Source organism: Triturus cristatus, chromosome 2_1 (genome assembly GCF_964204655.1).
Source record: "Triturus cristatus chromosome 2_1, aTriCri1.1, whole genome shotgun sequence".
Classification (NCBI taxonomy): Eukaryota; Metazoa; Chordata; class Amphibia; order Caudata; family Salamandridae; genus Triturus; species Triturus cristatus.
The window spans coordinates 663962959-663986343 of record NC_140581.1 but is presented as its reverse complement, the minus strand read 5'-3'; positions in this window follow the sequence as shown (position 1 = coordinate 663986343).

Here is a 23385-nt window from a genome sequence, read left to right as displayed (position 1 = left end):
TAGATAGATAGATAGATAGATAGATAGATAGATAGATATATTGATATATATTGTTACTAGCTATGGTAAAAGCCGGTGGAGTTTCCAGGTGGGACACAGCGGGAAGTGAGAAGTAACCAGTGGAATTAGAACCAAAGTTATCAACTCCTCCAGTAATTCCTCATTTCTCAGGAGACCCTCAGTGTCCTAATGGTAACACCTGGTCGCACCTTCCCTCGCCCCGTGAGATAATGATGAACCAGGTATCGGTAATCAAGGAGGCCAAGTTACTGGGTCTAACAACTCCGAATGAGGCCCAATTCCAAAAGTGAATCCTGTAAACTTCAGGAAACTCATATGAATTAAACGTGGTCTGCGTGGCCATGCAATGTACTTCGCATTTTGCAGAAAGTTTGAAGGTAATGTCCAGAAAATGTTCAATACTGATGCTTTAAGTACACCACTTTGGTTTAGCCTTGAATTTTCAAGAAAGAACTACACTTTGCAGCCATGCGGCAATTTAAATTATTTTCAAAAGTTCTCCTTTGGCGATCCTCCTAGGAAATGTTGTTTATTAGTCATAAATACTGAGATCTCGTGGAGCCAAGCGCAAATATATCACGTTTGATAGAGTTCTAAAGAAATAAATTGCTTTTTTATCCCAATTCATGAGGCCAGCCATGCAGCTGCTCCGGTTGGTGCTTCGCCGGCGCCCCAGCGCTGATGTCACGCCAAAGAAGATTTCAGACATAATTAAGATACGCGATGCATAAAATAATGGCTTCCAATGAACTCAATTGAAGTAAATCTTATATGCAATAACTTGGTGAAGCAAAGAAACAGGGGCATTGATCTTAAAGGTCATAAAAAAGAAAATAATTACAAATTATTCCGTTTCTGAATGGAATTCAAATGCAGAGAAACAAGATATATGGCTTTGTGAATGGTGCCTGCCAAAGGGGCACGTGCTGAATGTGTACTGCCTAACCCGGCAGTGGGTTAGATATGTGGTGAATTTACCGTGGACTAGCTGCAATAACTTTAAGTTTCTGGGTAAAAAATATTTGACGCAACCTGGAATGAGCGTATTCGCTGAACTTACTTTTGAGCTTCATAAAAGGAGCCCTTTGAGGTTTACGTACACCCATGTACATACAGATCTTCTTCCGTGCTGCATCATTCATCTGATGCTGGATTGGTGCTCACAAAATATTCATTCAGGAACATGCTCTGCCCTGTTTCTACGCTATGGAGGTGGAAAATGTACATAGCCAGTGACCCTCTCCGCAGGCTGCGACTTGAGAGGTGCTCCTCGCACCACCATGGGGTGCAGGTGCTCGCCACACCCCTCAGGAAGTACATACACCCTCCCAAAGAGGTGCGGTGGTTCCTGTGCTGAGAACCAGACAAGAAGTATAGGGACACACTGTATGGCTTTTTCTCTTCAAACATTTGTAGATAAGGGGTTTTGGGGCCTAACCAAGGGTAAGTGCAGTCAGGCTTCCTACACTCACTTCGTGGTACCCTTAAGGTGCTTCTCCAAGGAAAGCAGGCCACCTGAATTCTGTGTCTGTCACAGTTACTTTAATACGACAAAAGTTACCCTCAAAGTTGTGTTGAATGGTTCCTAGGACAACATGCATACATTTTGTATTTATATGTTCCATAGTGTATTCCATTAACATGTGGTGCACTATGATACATTCTTCTATAACGTTGCAGAAATTATTCAAACATAAACACATTTTATTACTGTATAATGAGGTATACATGTTTTACTACTTAGTGATGTATATTAGCAAGTATTTAATAATGCAGTAACAAAGGGTATCAAAACTAACGTTGTCTATTTTTTGCTACACTTGACTACATGGTTGGTTATTGATTTCACCCTTTTCTTGAAATAACACACATTTTTAAAAGTAGTCCTTTTTGAAAAAAAATCATATGATTTCGAGACTTTTAAGCAGTTGCAAAACTTATTGTCTATCTGAAACTCTGGTGGACTTGCAGGATGGGGAGCATTAAAACTGACTGCTTCTGCAGGCATGGTGACTGTTGTTGGATTCTCTGAGTTCACTCTAGTTGTTTCCCTTCCTGCTTTCCATTTCTCCCATCATGCCCCCTTTTGTGGGTGGACTGCCATATGTGTTCCTGTTTATATTTCACATGCTTTACTTAATCTTGCATTCCCTATGAGCATTTGCTTTTTCTAGGATATTGTTTTTTTTCAGGCAGCATATTACTCTTGTCTAGTACATAATTTGAGTCACATTCAGGTGTTTATAGTAGGGCACAATTGGGTTGTAGCTGAAGGCAGTGTGGGTTTCTCGCAGTGGGACGGTGTGGGGTTCAGTGGGGGAGAGCATGTGACACCAAATCAGCACAACCTCAGCATCAGCACTACACCGGTCAGCATCACTCAGCACCACTTCTACATCACTCAGCAGCACCACTGAAGCATCACCTGGGCATCCTTCAACAGCACCTGAGCACCACCATAGCACCACTACAGCATCACTCAGCACCAGCACAGCACATTCTCAGCACCAGCAAAGCACCGCCTCAGCAACATCGCAGCACTAGTTCAGCACCAGTGCAGCACCACCTCCAAACATGTGCAGCACCAGCTCTGCACCAGTGCTGCACCACCTCACTTCGAGTGCTGTTTATGGTCGTCCCCCCATAACAACAAAAAGCTACAGCAAACAAGCATTAGAACAGACAGGAAGGACTTTACAGCACTGCAAGAACAAACAAAATAGAAGACATTGTTCTGTTAATTCTTTTTAGGTTGAGCATTCAAGACCTATTGTTATTTCTTATGTAGGGTTAAAGCCATCCCCCAGCTTTTGATTTGTTTGTTTCAATGTCCTTCAAAAATCTTTGCTTGCCATTGGTCAGTCCTGCCTCTTTGTCCCTCATTTCTCTCTTCTGTTCCTCCCATGCAGCAGGGACTAAGTACTGTCTCATCAAACTGAAGTTCTTTGTCTGTTCTCTGGGGGACTACTTTTCTTCTTCGTTTCCTGCTCTGTTTCTGTTTGCCTGTGTGTAGTTTCGGCACCATAGCTGAGAACATTTAAATATAGTTCTCCTCCCTCATACTCTTCATAATTACACATTTGTAGTGGGGGTACGGCTTTCACTATGCCTCCTTCTTCGTTGGTTATATATTTAGGCTTTTAGCAATTTTCAACGCTGACCGTAATTTTTTTAGTAGTATGTTAGTTGGTTTTGGGCTTTCTTTAGAGGAGGATTTGGCTTGTTTTTTCTGTCTTGGGGCCTCAGGCCGCGCGAGGACCCCTGCTGTTTAAATCTGCCCAGAAACACTGCTGTTTTTTTCACTAACACCGAGCACTTCCCACATAGTATGGCTCTCGAGTCACCGTTGCATGACAACTGCTTTGTTTTGGGCCACAGTTTTAGAGTTGTTTACTTTTTTAATTGTGTACAGCATCTGCTTTCTGCCCATTAAGTTTCATTTGATGCTGCACATCCCTTGGGTGCACCCTCCTCCTGGCCCCCGGCCCGCTGCATGCCTCACATTCCTGCCCCTCATTCCCAGAGCTGCTGCCGATGCCCACCGGTTGTGCAACAGGGGACGCTGTGTAAAGGATCCCTGTGCGCCAGCTCGTGTTTCGGGCGGGGCTCCAGGGATCACAGCTAGGACAGAGGGGTGGTTACACCGCCTCATACCCTGTTGGGCTGTGCATGGGCCCAGACACTGACATCTTTCATAGCCCCCTTGCCTCTAAACCACAGACCCCCCACTGCCGTGCCAACCCCGTGCCCAGTAATGCCACTCTCATTGAGGGCAGAGGGTTCTGCCAGACGCCCTCACAGCACACAATGAGACTGCAAGGACCGGCCGACAGGTAAAGCGATGCTTTCATTTTTAAATCACAGTAATTCAGGGAAACATTACAAATCTTGATGCATATTTCTTTTAGATTCCGTAATGTAAAAGCTGGCCATTTTTTCCTCTCTACTTTTGATTTTTTTTAAAAATTACCGTGTCTCAATTGCAGGCGAATTTTTTCGCCCCTTTTGGTGCCCCGCGTTTCCTGGAGACACGTTTCCGTTTCTAAACTATCCGTTTCTGGAGATGATTTTTCTGGCGAGAACGTCTCACGTGCCATTTAAAGAGGGTGTGAGAAGGGTTTAAAACTCCAAACCACTAGCAGTTACTTTTCTGAGGACTGCAGAGAGGCATGGTCTTTGCCCAGGGACACACACAATGTCCAGGGCTGACCCGGGAAACACTCTAGGGCTCGCAAACTAGCTTCTGATGTCGCTGAATGTACTGGCAGAGAACTAAATAAACTTTCCCCTCGTGTATTGGCATTTTGAACCGACATTTGCCCCTTCTGAGCAGTACCTACATAAAACATGTTTCAATCGATAGGTTGAAATGTTATTTCTTTGGGAACGTTTTAGCAGTTTGGCCCTTAGAGTCTGGTGGTGCATGCACGTCACTTGTCTGTCCCCTCGGCTCTCTTTTCAGAGGGTGTGAGGTGCAGAAAAACGGTACGAGAGAGACAGAAGGTGTTTCTTCTACAGCATGTTGCGGAAAAAAGGTAATTGAGGAAGCTTTTTGAAAAAAAGACTGTTTTCTCATGAATGTAGTTGTAATCCGTGGGAAGTTTAAACGTGTTAATATTTTGGTACACTTAACTCTGGACATTGCTAATATTATTTTTGTAGTGTTGCATGCTTTTGTTAAAAATACTTAGCTTTTTTTGTTTTCCCTTTGGTGACTTGCTTTAATATTTTTTATTATTATTTATTGGTGAAACTCCTGTACAGCCATTGGTTTCCCGTTTCCGTAGGGTGCTGCCTTCCAAAAGTAATTTTGTTGTTCGTTTTGGGGGAAGAGTAAAAATGCTCTTTTGGGAACCTGTTTAATGTCATTGAAGTCTCTCCTAATTTCACGCACATACAGCTAAAACAAGCATTTGAAATGTAATAGGTCTCACATTTGCACAAGTTTAAGCTATATGCATTGTAAATGTCAATTGGGTACATGCATCAAGCATTTTAGCAGCGAATCGGCCCGTGTGCGACCGGTAAAATGCTATTTCTGATGCATCAAGCCTAAAGGCATTCGCAATTAAGGAAATCACAATTTTTTTGTGATTTCCTTGACTGTGTATGCAGTTAGGGAATCGCAAATTGCGATTCCCTAAATGGAATGTATCATGCATTCGCAAATTGCATTTTCACAATTTGGAATTGCAAATTACCATCAAATTCAAGCTGATGGTAATTTGCAATTTCCTAGAAAAATGCATAAAATTGCATTTTCTAAGTGCCATGTGGCGAACACATTTGCACACATGCCAATTTTGGGGGTGCAGCAGGGTGGCCTTTTGGCTCCCTAGCACCCTTCAAATAGCATTCGCAATTTTCCAGTACCTATTTGGTACTCGCAAATTGCGAATGACTTCCCACTAGAGGCCCATAGGAATGAAAGGAAAGGCATTCCTTGATAGCGAGTCGCAATTTGCGAGTCGCTATTAAGGAATTTGTAGGAATCACTTTTTTTTTGCGATTCCTACATGCATAAGGAATTGCGATTCCTAAATAGAAATACCCTAAAAACTGCTATTTAGGAATTGGAATTGCATTCTTTGATGCATGTGGCTGTACGCCTTTTATTTATGTCTTAAAAACCAAAACAGAAATAAACTATTGCATTGAAAAGGCTTGTTTTAATAGGGTTCAGTTCTACATTATATCTTCTTGGTTATATGTAAAATAACTTTTCAACATGCTGCACAGCAGCCACACTGCTCTACACCATATCTTAAACACATTAGCAATGCCAATAGCTCTGGCTAAACACTTATAAGGTTCCAAAGGCGAGACCTATTGGCTATGCCAATGCATGTTTTAGGTGGTATTTGCTCTAAATGAGAGTACTAAACTACTTTTCCTTCAGGTGCAGGTACTTTTAGTCTGCATGAATCGTTTCCCAGCACAACCTAAGAACCTGTAAAGATGGTGAAACCTAAAGCCTTTGTTCCTATTATTTGCGTTTGTTACTTCAATCTCTTTATATTTAACAAAAGTATCATGCTTTGGATTTCCTTTTTCTGTTCATCTTTACTTCCCCATACCTTTACTTTACCTCCTCTATTTCGTCCTACCTTTACTTCATCCCCATTTTTACCCTAATGCTAACAATTTGACTAATATTAATTTAATTTTAGTATAGTTGCATTAAAAGTAAGTAATACCCACTGGTACCCTAATCATAACTCTAATTAAATTAAATGTGTTTCTTTTTTAATAACAACAAGGTTTCTTATACTGCCGCTAACCTAAACCACAAATTGAATTGATATAAATTCGCTTATTTTATTGTATATTTAAAATAACACCACCAAACCTAACCCTATTTATATTGATTAATGTACGTTATATTATATTAAACTACACTAAATTACATATTATTAAATTAAATTACATTAAAATAACATTAACCTTATTGTAATCAATGCTAACCATAGCATTTTTTTAAAGTTAAAACATTTACATTAATTTAATTTAAATATTAAATTTCACTCTAATCCTAAAATTAAAATTACATTACATTTATTATAAACCTTATGCTAAAATTAACTTTATATTTCATTAAATTGACATATGAGTTAATTCTTTTAGTTATATGAATATTAACCTTCACCCTAAGTGTAAATGGGGTTGAATTAAATTAAGTAGTGTTACAATAATATACAACAAGATTTAAGAGTAACCCGAACACTAAGCCCACAGCCTAATTCATTTTAAATTAAAAACTTTTTTGTTAATTACTATATCTTATTGATATAAATGAAATGTTAGATTAAATAAGTCTTAAAAATTGGATTCCTGCAGTTTAGGATGAAGTGATTGCATAACTCTGTAGAGCAGACGAAGTAAATTTGCAGATGAATACCTGGTAGTGTAGTCGATGTCATACAAGGTAACGGTTGGACAACATGTTTTGTGTTCATAGCTAATGGCATATTCATATGGGCTGTCCAATGCCCCCTCCTACTTTCAGCCTAAATCTTTGCATTTTTAAGAAAAAGTTTTTATTAGGGCTATCATATTCAAACAAAAGACAGTACAACAAGTCATTTGCATTATTCTGAATCAATATACAGCTTCCGTTCCAGTGATCGCTAAGCAGTAGCATAACTGCAGGTACATGAATCAAGGGCATTGGACTAGTTGTCAAGAGGCACTCCAGGGCCTTTTAGATCCAAAATAGCATGCAGAATGTCTCAACATATACTTGGTATCTTTTGGTTCACTCAGTGACCGAACAACAGTAGGCCTCTCTTACAGCACACGCAGAAGCAACAGCATATGGACTTAGAATTGATAACTGGCGGATGAATCAGGAATGTATGACAACACATTTAGAAGGACAAAAAAATTAAGTCAATCTCAAGATTTACAGCTGCGGGTAGAGTTTCAGAAACTTGCAAGGCCTTTATAGACAGCCCAATAACTATGATCATAATTTAAAATCAGGAAAATTGAAATTGAAAAGGTAAATCTGAAATCCAGGTTTCAACAGGGTCAATTCCAAAAATTCTGCTATGAAGAAAACTAGAAAAATAGTAAAGAAGAGTGGAGCAATACTAGCTTTGGAAATGAAACCAGACTGAAACGGAAATCAAATGTAATCTATTATTATTGAATAGACTGTCAGCTCCAGAGATGAATCCATCAAAACCAGGTCAGCATTAGTTATTCTATACCGAACACTTGATATCTGGCCTGCTTTTGATCTGTAAGCCTACTAAGAATCCCTATAAAAGATCACCGTACAAACCAACCTTTCTCTTGAATAGTCGTATTAAAATCCATACTGAAATACTCTCACAATAGGCTGAACAGTCAATCAGAGAATATTGAACATGAAGATTAGAAAGAGGTTATGCCTGAATGGTCTCCTGATATGATTTGTTTGCATTCTCAAGGGAGAGAAGGTAGGATACCTTCTCTAAATAATTATCTTGTTTAATGTATAAAACCACTAGCATACATAATCTGGAAAGTGGGCTCTATTCTAAAAACATGGAATCCTGTACCCCAGGGGTAGACAGGTAGGGCTCCTGAACCAAATAACCAAGTATACATTTATACCTCTAAAATGTTTATTCATATATATCTCAAGCACAATCCAACAAATCACAAATGATAGCCATGACATTCTGTTTCAAAGAACATAAAATAGTAAACACATACATATTACATTGTTTCCAATGGTGAGGAAATTCGATTTTCGATCTCGCTTGTATTTAGCCACCATTTTGTGTCCCACCGCCATTTTGTGTTGCCCTCACTCAGGCAGCACAATGAACGGAGTTTTCTGCTGATCTTACTGCGACGTGTCAAAATAACCTCCTGCCTCTGTTTACGAAACTAATGTCAGGGACTGGCTGAGTCCACTAATCCTCGTCTGGTTTGACTAAACCCTGTCTCGACAGTCTGTTGGTTCGCACCATTCTTTCCTGACTTTATCTTATCTTCTGGCCTTCGCTATTCTCTACTTGTATTCTCTCATTTCACAACTGTCCTCCAAAGCATACAAATCTGTCCTGCCACCTGCAAGTTGAGTTGTAGACACTACCACTGATTAACTTGTGGGGAGGGGTGACAAAAACAGTTGGAAGAGAGGTTTATTTGGGTTACTTGATATCTTGTTTTCAAACTTTTCTCATTGGTTATATCTTGTTTTCAAACTCTTCTCATTGGATAATCATGTATGCATTGGGAGTGTTCTTGGTGAATCTATGCGCTATAAAAGATTGTGCGCCACGGAGTAAAGTGGCAGTCTCCTAAGAACATACCAAGTGTACTTCTGGGACAACTGTACTTAGCTGCAGCTAATAAACCTGATCTTCTACGCTCAACAGAGTGTCCTGTGTCTCTTTTCAACAAAGCAGGTGAACTCAGGAGATTGAGGCGTACCCTGCGCCGCCAGGCCCATAAGACCCTGGTTCTTCAATGGCCACTCGGGGAGGGTTCATTGCAAAAAATATCTAGGTAAAAAGTTCCATAACGACAGATATTTTTTCATGGTCACTACCCCGGCGTGTTGTATCACATGCGTCTGTCTATATGCACTCGACACATCTTCTAGATGTGCTGACATTCATGTCTCTCTCATATATGCTCCTGCTTTCAACCATTGTGTGAATTAGCCTATGGAGTGTTCTCGGCCATGCAATGGTTATTGCGACTGGTTGTCATCTAGTGATGTACCGTTCTGTACAAGAAAGGAAAAGAGTGGTCCCAAATGGATTTAGGCCTGGAGGTCAGGGGCTGCAGAGTAGCATATATTTCAGATAGTTCATTACACAAGGTCAAGTCTCGCAACCAATCTTCTTTTGTAGGAGTCTGTGTCTCACCACACTGCATGGCAACTCTTGTGCTTGGCTAACAATAATGCCATAGTTACAAATGTCCTGCTAGTGGTTGGAAGCAGTTTAACATAACTTAGTAGGGCCATCAATGGATTTAATTCAAATTTACATCCTGTCAGTATTGCAGTATTGGCATACAGGGCCATGTCATATGGAAAAAGCATGCATAGTCTGCATGGTGTGGAGGGCAGTGGTGTGATATGCCAGGGTCTAACCTAAATTGTTTAGTTGGGGTGAAGTATGCACAACACAGGAATTTGTATTGTATTAGCTTACGGTTAGGGTTTATGGATTCTAGTTTTGTTTGCAATCAGCAATACTCCCACATTGTATTGGTGATTTTAATATCCTAATCTGTCTCCCAAGCATGGTTTGCAGTTCCATTCAGGCTTATAGCCAAAATTATTATATACAATTTGCAAACCCACCCATTTGCGTCAGGAGATTCATAATCCTGGTCAGTGGTGTAAATTTCTATGGTTCAGTCAGAAATTCTGGCACTTTTTCCCAGGCAGTGTGCCTCAGTAAGTAGTATGTAGAAATATCTAGCAAGGTCATATCATGCTTTTCCTCCAGTGTCAGGAAATCTCCATCTGTATATAAATGCATGCCTTCTTAAGTGATACCGTAACTTTGTTCTCCCAAGAAGTAAAAAAGGATTATTTCTCAGCTATAAAGGGGATGAGTATAGAAACTGAGCACCGGTTTTCTTCTCCATGCAGCTTCAGGCCCAGCAGGCTATGGCCATCATAAGAATCACTGTTCACGGTCCTGGCAAGCCAACCAGTAGAAATGAAGCTAGGGGTATTGTTTCCATCTGCTCTTTTTCTGGTATGAGGTATTGAACTATTCGATCTGGTTGGCACCACTATCCAGTGTAGCAGGATTGAGCTACCAGGTAATAACACTGATAAGACTCTTCGTCTAGGACCTCAAATCCTCTCCTCTTAAGTGGCAAAACCATGGGCTCCCATCCAACCCTCGGCTGCCTTCCCACTCAGATCAGTCTGGTAAGATGTGTTCTAAGGGTATGAAAGTAGCCATCATTAGCAGGCGGTCACAGTGAATTAGCTCCCTATCACTGCTCAGAGGGATACCTGTGACAGCCAGACTATGGTGATAGCAAAGCTGATTTCCCCAGAACAGTATATGCTACAAAAGATCTGTTAGGTGACCTAGGTCCATGGGCAGGAATTTTTCTCCCTTATGGCCATGGTATCCCTAGTATGGGATGGGGTATTGGCCCAGAGGAGGATTATGGTCAGTCCCTAGTCAGGCCTTATTCATAGGGATAGGAAACTACAAATATACACATCTGCGGAGTATATTCATCTTCTTAAGAGTGATCCACTCCGCCAGAGAGAACTGGAGGTTAAGAAAGAAGTCCACTTGTTGTGTAAATCACTCAACAGCCAGGCCATAATGCAGCCTAAGTATTGCCTCTTTCTATGTGTAGTGTCACTACCTGGTATTTAACAGAGTCTTCTACCAAATATATCAGAAATTCCAACTCGGGCATGGGGCTTTGTCCAGTTAGCGGGAATAGTTTAGTCTTGTCACAGTTAATATTTATCTCTAAGATTCTTATAAATCTAGTGACTTCTCTGACCAGTGGCAATATGTTTTTAGCAGGGATTCTGATGAAAAAAAAGTATGTTGTCAGCATACTTTGAAAGGAGAATCTGCTCTGAACTAAAGCATATGACACTATGCATGTGTCTTTCCAGCAAGTGTCGAACCAGTGGGTTCATAGCCAACACAAATAACAGGGGTGACAATGGGCACCCCTGCCTCATGCCTCTAGATTGTGAATTCATCCGAAGTCTAACCGTTAGCTTGGATCCTGCTGTGGGTTGTGTTGTTGTAGCATCAGCTACCTAAGAAAGTAATCTAGTATGCTGGGTCTTATCAAAGTGGTTTGGAGAAAAGACCACTCTAAGGACTCAAATGCCTTTTCCGCATCTCATAGGGTCACTACAGCCTCCATCTTGGCGTTCAGTGGTATTCAGACAAAATATTGAGTCAGTAATATCAAACTACACAATTATCGAGTTGTAAATATCGTGACACAGAAATATCGACAGTAAGAATACCGTGGAAAAGAATATCGATTTTAAGGTAAGTAATATCGATTTTTCAAATATAGAAGTCATTATTATCGTTTGCAAAAATCTAGTTGTTTAAAATATCGATTTTTTAATTTGTGTTATATATTTTAGTATATATTGTAAATGTATGTGATGCACTTTTTGTATAATTATTGTTTGTCTTTTAATATATGTGTTCCATTTTTTGTAGTTATTAATTTTGTTTTAATTAAATTTTATGTTTTTAAGTTCCGTAGCAGGTTGTGGGTTTATAGGGGAATAGGTGGGAAGTGATTTAATTATAATAATTTAATGATTATTTTTCATTTATTAATATTTATTTAATTTATATTTTATAGTATTAGTTGTGCTTTAAAAAATTTGGGGTATATTTTATGTGTGGTTGTCGGGTTTATAGGGGTAAAAGGTGGGAAGTTATTTATTTTTAATTCATTATTTAATTAGTTGTTAATTAATTAATTGAAGAATGATTAGGGTAATAGTGTATTTTTTTGGATGTGGGTTATGGGGTTTATAATGGTAAAGGGTGGGAAGTAATTTATTTTTAATTAATTAATAATTGGTTGATAATAATAATAATTGATAATTCATTTTGTCAATTGTTTAATTAGATTTGTTTTGGGTGTGGGTTTTGGGTTTGTAGGGGTAAAAGGTGGGGAGTAATTTATTTTTAATTAATTATTAATTAGTTGTTAAATAATATTATTGAATTAATTGATAAATATGTAAATTGTGTAATTTATTTACTATTCCCACTCCAATGAGTGCAACAGAGGGGAAAGTGTTGGGTAGTGGAGGGGTAAAAATTACTATTGCCACGCCAGTGAGTGCAACAGTAGGGAAAGTGTTGCATAGCGGAGGAATAACATTTCCTATTCCCATGCCAGTCAGTATGACAGTAGTGAAAGTGTTGGATTGCGAAGGGGTAAAATTTACTATTACCGCTCCAGTCAGTTGAAAATTAAAAACAAACAAAATATCATCAGCAAAATAAACATATTTTAAAAACAAAGAAATTAAAAATATATACCTATGTTGAAAATAACAATATATTTAATACTAAATATTTAAAAAAATAAAAACATATCATGAAAAATACTCCACTTTATTCCTCTCCAATGTATGCTACTCCACCCTATGCTATTCTACTTTATGCCGCTCCACTGTACGACACTCCACTATGCACTATTCCACTGCATACCAGTCTTCTCTATGCCTCTACTCTCTATTACACGGGATGCCATTGCACTGTACGCTACTCCATTCTACGACATTCCACTGTACACTATTACACTCTACCCCACTCCACGTCATGGCCCTCCAGTCTACACCACTCCACTGTATGCTACTGCACTGCACATTATTCCACTGCACAACACTCCAGTCTACGCCACTCCACGCTGTTTCAAAATATGACACTCCAGTGATGGCACTTGAGATGTCATCCGTGATATTGTAAATTACGTCTTAGAGCATGTCATGAGTGATCTACTATGTGAGGTCATAAGCAGTGCATGGCAAGGGCACAAGTTATAATTCACTCTGTGAACTATAACTGGTAAATGTCTGTGCTTTTTTTTAGTTCAAAACGTTAATCTTGTCCCTGATGTACTCACCTAAGTGTAGCGTTACTTTAACCTTTAGTTTTTTCAGAGACTATAAATGAACACTCACACATTTACCTTAAATATATGTTTAAAGAATATTTGTGGTAAAGGCATTCTGTTGTAAAGACAGGGTTGTACATGCTGTCTCCTCAATAAACCAGGAATGTCCTGATTTTAAGATATTTATGAGATTATATTCTTTTCATAGTACGTAGCTCCCTACTTCTAATATTCATTGACTTACTCTGTGGCAAGGAAAATTGGTCAGCAAGTCAACATGCAGGATTCTGCTGAATAAGACTCCAGTGCTTAATTTGAATATGAAAATAAGGGCAGGGCCGAAAGACTTTCCTATGAGCACGTAGTTGGCGTTGCTGATTACTGGGCTTTCTCTTTTTTACCCCATCCATACCTCTTTCTTACAGCACCCTAAAATTCCTGTCTGTTAATTTCAATCTTGCAGGTACTTTTCCATCTCTACTTTCGCCTTTGTCACTGTTTCATCTATCTTTCTCTTCCTATTTCTTTCGCCATTTTCAACCATAATCTGTCTTGCTTTGAGTGAAAGTCTGATAATGAAAAATAACCCCTAGGTGCCGATCACGATCCGGTAAAAAATTCCCCCGTGCGACTCGTATCGGGTCTTTTTACCGTACGAATCGTACAAGTGCCGTACGAACTGGCAATCACGATTCGCATGGTAAAAAGTCCATACGAACCGCACTGGGAATCATTCCCCACACGTCCCCGGGTCGGAAAATGTGTCCGACACGTCCTCGGACGATTTACCTTACAAACGTGAAAAACAAAGTCCGACCTAGGAATCACGATCCATCCCGTGCGTCCGAGGTTACAACCGTATGGAAAAAACACCGTCCGCACCGAACTCCTACAGCAACCATGGAGACATGTGCCTGCATACGCGCCCAACACTCCCCCCAGCCCCCGTACGTCCGACACGTACCCCCCGTATATGTATACCCCCACCCGTCTAGGTACACCCCAGTACGTTCCAGTCGAACCCCCACCCCAGGACGTGTCATAGCCCCGTCTACCCACACCCCAGTACGTTCCAGTCGTACCCCCACCCCAGTGCGTGTCGTACCCCCCGTGTACCTACACCCCAGTACGTGCGAGCCACACCCCCACCCCAGGACGTGTCATAGCCCCGTCTACCCACACCCCAGTACGTTCCAGTCGTACCCCCACCCCAGTACGTGTCGTACCCCCCGTGTACCTACACCCCAGTACGTGCGAGCCACACCCCCACCCCAGGACGTGTCATAGCCCCGTCTACCCACACCCCAGTACGTTCCAGTCGTACCCCCACCCCAGTACGTGTCGTACCACCGTCAATGTACACCCCCCCACCCCAGTACGTGTCGTACCACCGTCCATGTACACCCCCCCACCCCTGTACGTGTCGTACCCCCCGTGTACCTACACCCCAGTACGTGTCGTACCCCCCGTGTACCTACACCCCAGTACGTGCGAGCCACACCCCCACCCCAGGACGTGTCATAGCCCCGTCCACCCACACCCCAGTACGTTCCAGTCGTACCCCCACCCCAGTACGTGTCGTACCACCGTCCATGTACACCCCCCCACCCCTGTACGTGTCGTACCCCCCGTGTACCTACACCCCAGTACGTGTCGTACCCCCCGTGTACCTACACCCCAGTACGTGCGAGCCACACCCCCACCCCAGGACGTGTCATAGCCCCGTCCACCCACACCCCAGTACGTTCCAGTCGTACCCCCACCCCAGTACGTGTCGTACCACCGTCAATGTACACCCCCCCACCCCAGTACGTGTCGTACCACCGTCCATGTACACCCCCCCACCCCTGTACGTGTCGTACCCCCCGTGTACCTACACCCCAGTATGTGCGAGCCACACCCCCACCCCAGGACGTGTCATAGCCCCGTCTACCCACACCCCAGTACGTTCCAGTCGTACCCCCACCCCAGTACGTGTCGTACCCCCCGTGTACCTACACCCCAGTACGTGCGAGCCACACCCCCACCCCAGGACGTGTCATAGCCCCGTCTACCCACACCCCAGTACGTTCCAGTCGTACCCCCACCCCAGTACGTGTCGTACCACCGTCAATGTACACCCCCCCACCCCAGTACGTGTCGTACCATCGTCCATGGACACCCCCCCACCCCTGTACGTGTCGTACCCCCCGTGTACCTACACCCCAGTACGTGCGAGCCACACCCCCACCCCAGGACGTGTCATAGCCCCGTCTACCCACACCCCAGTACGTTCCAGTTGTACCCCCACCCCAGTACGTGTCGTACCACCGTCAATGTACACCCCCCACCCCAGTACGTGTCGTACCATCGTCCATGGACACCCCCCCACCCCTGTACGTGTCGTACCCCCCGTGTACCTACACCCCAGTACGTGCGAGCCACACCCCCACCCCAGGACGTGTCATAGCCCCATCTACCCACACCCCAGTACGTTCCAGTCGTACCCCCACCCCAGTACGTGTCGTACCCCCCGTGTACCTACACCCCAGTACGTGCGAGCCACACCCCCACCCCAGGACGTGTCATAGCCCCGTCTACCCACACCCCAGTACGTTCCAGTCGTACCCCCACCCCAGTACGTGTCGTACCCCCCGTGTACCTACACCCCAGTACGTGCGAGCCACACCCCCACCCCAGGACGTGTCACAGCCCCGTCTACCCACACCCCAGTACGTTCCAGTCGTACCCCCACCCCAGTACGTGTCGTACCCCCGTGTACCTACACCCCAGTACGTGCGAGCCACACCCCCACCCCAGGACGTGTCATAGCCCCGTCTACCCACACCCCAGTACGTTCCAGTCGTACCCCCACCCCAGTACGTGTCGTACCCCCCGTGTACCTACACCCCAGTACGTGCGAGCCACACCCCCACCCCAGGACGTGTCATAGCCCCGTCTACCCACACCCCAGTACGTTCCAGTCGTACCCCCACCCCAGTACGTGTCGTACCACCGTCAATGTACACCCCCCCACCCCAGTACGTGTCGTACCATCGTCCATGGACACCCCCCAACCCTGTACGTGTCGTACCCCCCGTGTACCTACACCCCAGTACGTGCGAGCCACACCCCCACCCCAGGACGTGTCATAGCCCCGTCTACCCACACCCCAGTACGTTCCAGTCGTACCCACACCCCAGTACGTGTCGTACCACCGTCAATGTACACCCCCCCACCCCAGTACGTGTCGTACCATCGTCCATGGACACCCCCCCACCCCTGTACGTGTCGTACCCCCCGTGTACCTACACCCCAGTACGTGCGAGCCACACCCCCACCCCAGGACGTGTCATAGCCCCATCTACCCACACCCCAGTACGTTCCAGTCGTACCCACACCCCAGTACGTTCCAGTCGTACCCCCACCCCAGTACGTTCCTGGCGCACCCCCAACACAACCTCCTAAGTACGGAGCGCACCCCATGCCCCAACATCACAACCGCATGTACGAGTCTTACAAAGCCACACACAAGGACAAAATCGTACAACCAAATGGCCCATGTACACACCGTACACACGCTCAAAACGCACGTACACAACAAGGACAAAACAAAACAACTCAACAATACACCATTCGAAAGGCACACAGCCACTAAACATGGCCAACAACCACTAAAATAACACAATCACTGACCTGCAACTGTCAAAAACAAACAGAGGCCCAATACACCACCACTCCTTATAACACACCCACCCAAAATTCAAACACTGCCACACCCACCCATGGACCAATGAAAAGGGCCCACACACACAAACCATGAGCCTTTGCAACAGACCCACTGCTGCCAGACACCACAGAACCAGACTACAAGCGACACCACATCTTACACTTGCACACCTTCACACGACCACCCTCACAAACACCCTCTCATCACATTCACACACACACACAACCATCCACACCCCCCCCCAACATCCACACCCCCCCCACACCCACACCATCCCCACCCACACCCCTCACCATGCCCACTACCAAGAATCCAAAGTTCAGTCACCGAGAGTTGGAGGTCCTTGTTGATCAAATTCTCAGAGTCGAGCCACAGATCTTTGGAACATTGGTCAGAAGCACCAGCCAGGCAGCCAAAACAGCCATGTGGCAGACCATCGTCGATGCTGTGAATGCTGTTGCGGACACCAGGAGGACCAAGCAGGATTGCCAGAACAGGTGGTACGATCTGCAGAGGAGGGTCAGAGCCAAGAGACAGGAGGAACACGACCAGGCCAACGCCACCGGAGGAGGGCCCTCCCGCAGAGCCGTACAGTACCATCCCTGGGAGGAGAGGGTGATGGCCATACTGCCGGTGGAGGCAGTTGAAGGAGTAGAAGGACTCCGAGACCCGGGTGAGTACACAAACAACGCACCTCACATGGGGGGAACTGCAACCACAACCAAAATTAATAACAGGCACGCAACCACCACAAGCCATCGCATTACTCAACCACACTCCATGAGCAGGCACATGCCACTGCTGCCACCATGCCCCATGCACCCAGCTGGACAATGTCAAGTCACAGGCCACAGAAGACAACAACACATGACACGGTAACCCGGATGGCGGGAGGCTGGGCACCAAGAATCACATAGTGCGACTCCAAAGCAGACAACAATGCCCTCTGCCCATATGGCCTAGGTCACAGCCAGACAAACACTGTGTCCCAACACAGGAATGACTTGCCAGCAAATGGCGGACGCCTTGCATCAACACATGGGGGTGAAGGCACTGTTTTGCACATGCCAGCAGCTAATGAACAGCCAACAGTGTGAAAGAGTGGCAGCACACACCACCACAGCAGCAGCGCACAGACACACAGCAGACAAAATGGGTGCCTGGAGATCAGAAACAAACTCACATCAACAGGCCAAGGGCCACTCAAAGATCTGCTAACAGTGTGTGCCCAGGAAGCTGGGCCAAGGTGACAGAGGGTGACACACGGAGGGAGGGAGAGGGGGACACAGAGGGAGGGAGAGGGGGACTGAGAGGGAGGGAGAGGGGGACAGAGAGGGAGGGAGACACAGGAAGATGGACACAGGGAGGAGGCTGACACACAGAGGGAGGGAGAGGGGGACAGAGAGGGAGGGAGAGGGGGACAGAGAGGGAGGGAGACACAGGAAGATGGACACAGGGAGGAGGCTGACACACAGAGGGAGGGAGAGGGGGACAGAGAGGGAGGGAGAGGGGGACAGAGAGGGAGGGAGACACAGGAAGATGGACACAGGGAGGAGGCTGACACAGAGGGAGGGAGAGGGGGACAGAGAGGGAGGGAGAGGGGGACAGAGAGGGAGGGAGACACAGGAAGATGGACACAGGGAGGAGGCTGACACACAGAGGGAGGGAGAGGGGGACAGAGAGGGAGGGAGAGGGGGACAGAGAAGGAGGGAGACACAGGGAGAGCAAATCAGTCCTTTGGTGTGTGGGAATGTCTGCTCGTCAGCAGGTGGACTGCGTGCATGTAGACAAGGGTGGCCAGTGCCAGAACCCCCCCTCTTCATCATGGCAAAACGCAGGGCCATGTCACAACCTGTACACGAGCACAAGGACAGCCACCTGCATCATATAAGTGTGTGGATCCACTCCATGTGCACATGTACAGTGCTACAAGGAAGGCGCAAATGCATAGCTCGGCACACATGCACACTCCACTGCTGACTGCAGTCACACTTGACGCAGCAAGTAAGACTGTGCCACACATAGTTAAAGGGGCCAAATTGGTGCCCAAGGGACACACACATGCACAAGTGCACTGTGAGTGGAATGCAAGACAGATCCTAATTCCAAGAGGAAATGTGCCAACTTTGTAACGGATGAAACATGGATGTTGCATGGATCCAAATTAACATTTTCTCTCTCACACACAGGTCAACGTCGTGCTGCACCCCCCAACACTGGGGGGGAACATTCACAGGACCCGGATCTGCAGGAGACCGATCCCACCGGCAGCGACCACTCTCACCACTCTGCGGACGACCCCGACCGACCTGGCCCCTCTGGTGTCCAACCACCTGCAGCACCTGCGTCAGGTACAACCGTGCCAACCACCACCCCCACTCCTGCCACATCCCAGGAGACACCCAGGATCCCTGCCCCAACACCACAATGCAGCCAGGCTCGCCAGGAGGGACACGGTGTCCCGGGCACCCAGGAGGAGGCAGGCGACAACGCCAATGCCACCCCTCAGGGGTCCCGGAGACCCGATGTGCCCACAAGTGCAGCCCAGACGCAAGTGGGCAGGGGTGGTGGGAGTGGAGGACGGCGGAGGCGCGAGCCTGACCAGTTGGCTGGGGATCCGGTATTTTCCCATGTCCGTAACATCCTGGACTCATACCGGCAGGACACCACGGGCATGGCCCAGGTTGTGTCCGTCCTCGAGGGGATCAAGGTCCAGCAGGCCCAGCAACATGCGGAGCTAATAGCCTGTCTACAGCTACACCAATGGAGGATGGAGGACAGACAGGCTGAGCAAGTGACGGCGTCCCAGGGGATTCACGCTGAACTCCGTCGGATGGCCGACACCATGGCCGACCCTCCCTGTGCCAGAAGGCGGAGAACATCACCACCCACAGGGAGGGATCATGAGGAGGAGGAGGAAACATCCGACGGAGCATCCCAGACGTCGCCACGGCCTGCTGCTGAGGTTCCCCGCAGGAAGCCGGGTCGTCCACGGAAAGGACCGTGAGGGTGGCTGCTACATCACCATCTCCCAGGACACCTGGCCTGGCACCTGGCCCACTGGAGCAACAGCATCACAGCATCAAGAGACATTCTCTGCCACATGGCCCTGCTGGTCACTGGCTGACCAATGTTGACAAAGACTGTGGCATGGACTCTGAGGATTTCCAATGGCAAGGACACCAACTCCCCTACTGAACTTTGGATTCCCTAATCCCGGAAAGCCCCTCACTTTGCCCCCCCCCCCCCAATAATAAATCACACTATTAAGAGTAGATGCCTGCTGGTAGCATTATTTCCTAACATGTGTCTTGTACAGTCTAAACATGCCTGAGTCATCTGTTCACTTCAACCATCCACACCCTGGGGCCTGAGTCTGGCACAGGACACATGGGTCACAGTTTTTTAGGCAAGACAGACATGGAGCACCATACACACCCGTGATGGTCAGAACCAGCTGAGGGGGTGGCCGAACAACCGTGCTGACAGACACATTGAGTACAGCAACAGTCATGCGCAGAGGTCAGGGATCCTGGCCCGTGTCCTGGGGGGCACCCAGGTACGTGTAGACAGGTGGCAGAACCATGTCCTGCAAGCTTGAGTCCGGTGGATGCAGAGAATGGGGTCATGGACAACGTTGGATGCATGGGGATGGCACATGTCACAATACCCACACAGTCATGGACATCATGCCCAATACACAGTCTCAGCACACACACACAGCTTGCATCTTGCCACTCGACACATTGACACATAGCCACAATCAGGGAATACCATGCCAGACATGCAGGATGCACCGTGCCAACACACCAGCATTGACTGAGAAGAGGCACCTTGGAGGCATAGGGACACCTTTAATAGTCATGTTTTTGGGATTGCAGAGGCAACTTGAAGTACACATGAACACATCATGTGGAGTAACATGTGGCTCCAACACTGGCACCCCCCTTCTGCAGCACAAATGCGTGATAGCCATGGAACTGGCATACAAGTGTCGGCTAACAGCTAAATACCCACAGCTGCTCACGGAGAGACTGCCATACACCATACATCCGCTGATGTGGAAGTCCCACGACATGTCAAGACAATGTTAACCGTATGTGTCCGAGGGCAGTGTCACACACATTGATGCCTTCATCACAATCCACTATCCCATCACTGATGACTGACAACCAGGCAGCCCATCTATTCAGGTGTACCCAGCTGCATGTCGTGTCCCATGGGGATGCCACATGTCTGCAGAGGAACCAAACCCCGACCGGGGCAGTGTGCACACATCGTGAACAACTGCCACACCCAATACACCCCAGATGCATCCCTTACCCCATGGAGACTTCCAAACGTGTCCGTGCCTGTAACGCTGAGTCAGCCCATGATGCCATGTCCATGAGGAATAGCAGTGCCACAACAATGCAACCAGAAGACGGCATGCGCAGGTACCTGGGGAAGAGAGACACACAAGAAGTCAGCCACAAAAAGCACAGCCACTTGCATGTGCATTGACTCGACACATGTATGGATGACAACATGCTAGGTCACAATTATGAGTGGGGAAATACTACCATCACTGCCACCATCACTCCAGTGACACACCCACACACACCTCTGACTCACGTGCCATACATGCAGGTGGAGACACGCATCACAACACATGCCACACGGGGACCAAGGCGTGCACACTCAGACACTGGTACTCACCACTAAGCAAAGAAGTCGCGTATGAGCCGAGTCCGGATGTCCTCTTGCGGCTCCACATCCTCCACATCACTAGCCCCATTGCCAAGCCCTTCGTCCTCCACGGGTGGATGGTCCTCGTCATGTTGATTCAGGATGAGTGGCACAGCTCTTTCAACTGCCATGTTGTGCAGCATGCAGCAGACCATGAAGATCTTGCAAACCTTTGCCGGGGCATATGGGAGTGCGCCGCCGGTCTTGTGGAGGCACCGGAATCGGCTCTTCAGCATGCCAAACGTCCTCTCTATCACTCGCCTTGTCCGGCCATGGGCGGTGTTGTAGCGGAGCTGGGCCGGCGTGATGGGGTTGCGGAGAGGTGTCAGCAGCCAAGGCATGTTGGGATAGCCAGCGTCCCCTAAATGGAAAGCACATGGATATCGTTAGAACTGGCGAAGCGGTAGTGCTGCTCGGCCAAACAGAATACAGGACAGACAGACTGTACCCACCAACAACACATGCCCGTTCGTTGCGCAGCTGCATCATCATATCAGGCATCCCGCTACGCCTCATGATGTAGGCATCGTGTGCTGATCCTGGGAAACGAGCACAGACATGTGAAATCACCATGTTGGACAGACACACCACAAGGGCATTGATGGAGTGGTAGTGCTTCCGATTGCGGTACGCCACCTCCCGTGCGTGTGGTGGTACCAAACCTACATGTGTCCCATCTATGGACCCAATGACATGGGGCATCCCTCCCAGGGCATAGAAACCACGCTTGACCTCAGTCATCTGTTCAGGGGTTGGGAACTTGATGAAGTCATCCAGGTGAATCAACATGGCCTCCAAGAAATCATGCAGCACACCGCTGAACATGCTCTGGGACATGCCACCAACATGAGCTATGGTATTTTGGAAGGTACCCGTGGCAAGGAAATGTAGGGCAGCCATTACCTTCAGCTGGGGTGTCAGTGCCGTAGGATACCTGTGCTGCGGTTGCAGGTGTGGTGCCAGTCTCGCCGTCAGCTCCAGGATCAACGGTTGGGTGAAGCGGTAGAGCCGGATCCTGTCATTCTCCTGCATGGTGGCCAAGTCTGGAATTCTTCGGGCAACAGGAGGCGCTCTGCAGTAATTTGGAAGTGACAAGGAAGAGTGAGTGCACTACGAGAACAACTCATGTCTACTGAGCACATGTAAATCTGGCAATACACACATGCCACATAGGGAGTCAGGCATGTGCTACATGCCCAGGACACGTATGGATGCAAGGTGACACTCCTTCCAAGACCCAGCTACACACGGTGATTGAGAACCTCCCCATGCCACGCCATGGAAATAGCTGTGTCCCAGTGCAAGTGCACTGCCCGACGCAAGACAGGAGTGACATACACCCACACATCAGCAGAAGTGTGATGCCGATTGCAGAGACTGGCAGCGGAACACTTGAGCCACAGGTCACATGACATTACACTAGTCCAGCCCACACACCTTGCCATGAAGGTGCACATGTCATGACTCACCACACATTCCTTGTGAGTTTGCTGACATGGCCTTGTCACGCTACTCCGTGTCCCTTGCATACATGTGCACCTCACATCCGATGACACATGTGGCATGGTGTTGGGAACAGTGTGCAATGACAATCTACACACAGCCACATGTTGGTTGCTGCAACGGCTGCAGCTTTTGAGGGTGCTACAACATCAACCTGATGTAAATCCCGGACACATATATGGCATAGTCACATTGTGCACTGTGGGTAGTGATAAGTCATGTGTCATGACCCCTGTACCGGGCATCATGGGACACTTCCGTGTGTTGGTGTCCGTGCCATGCCAGTGACGCTCACCCCAAGTGCGCAGTCCCACATGCACACATGT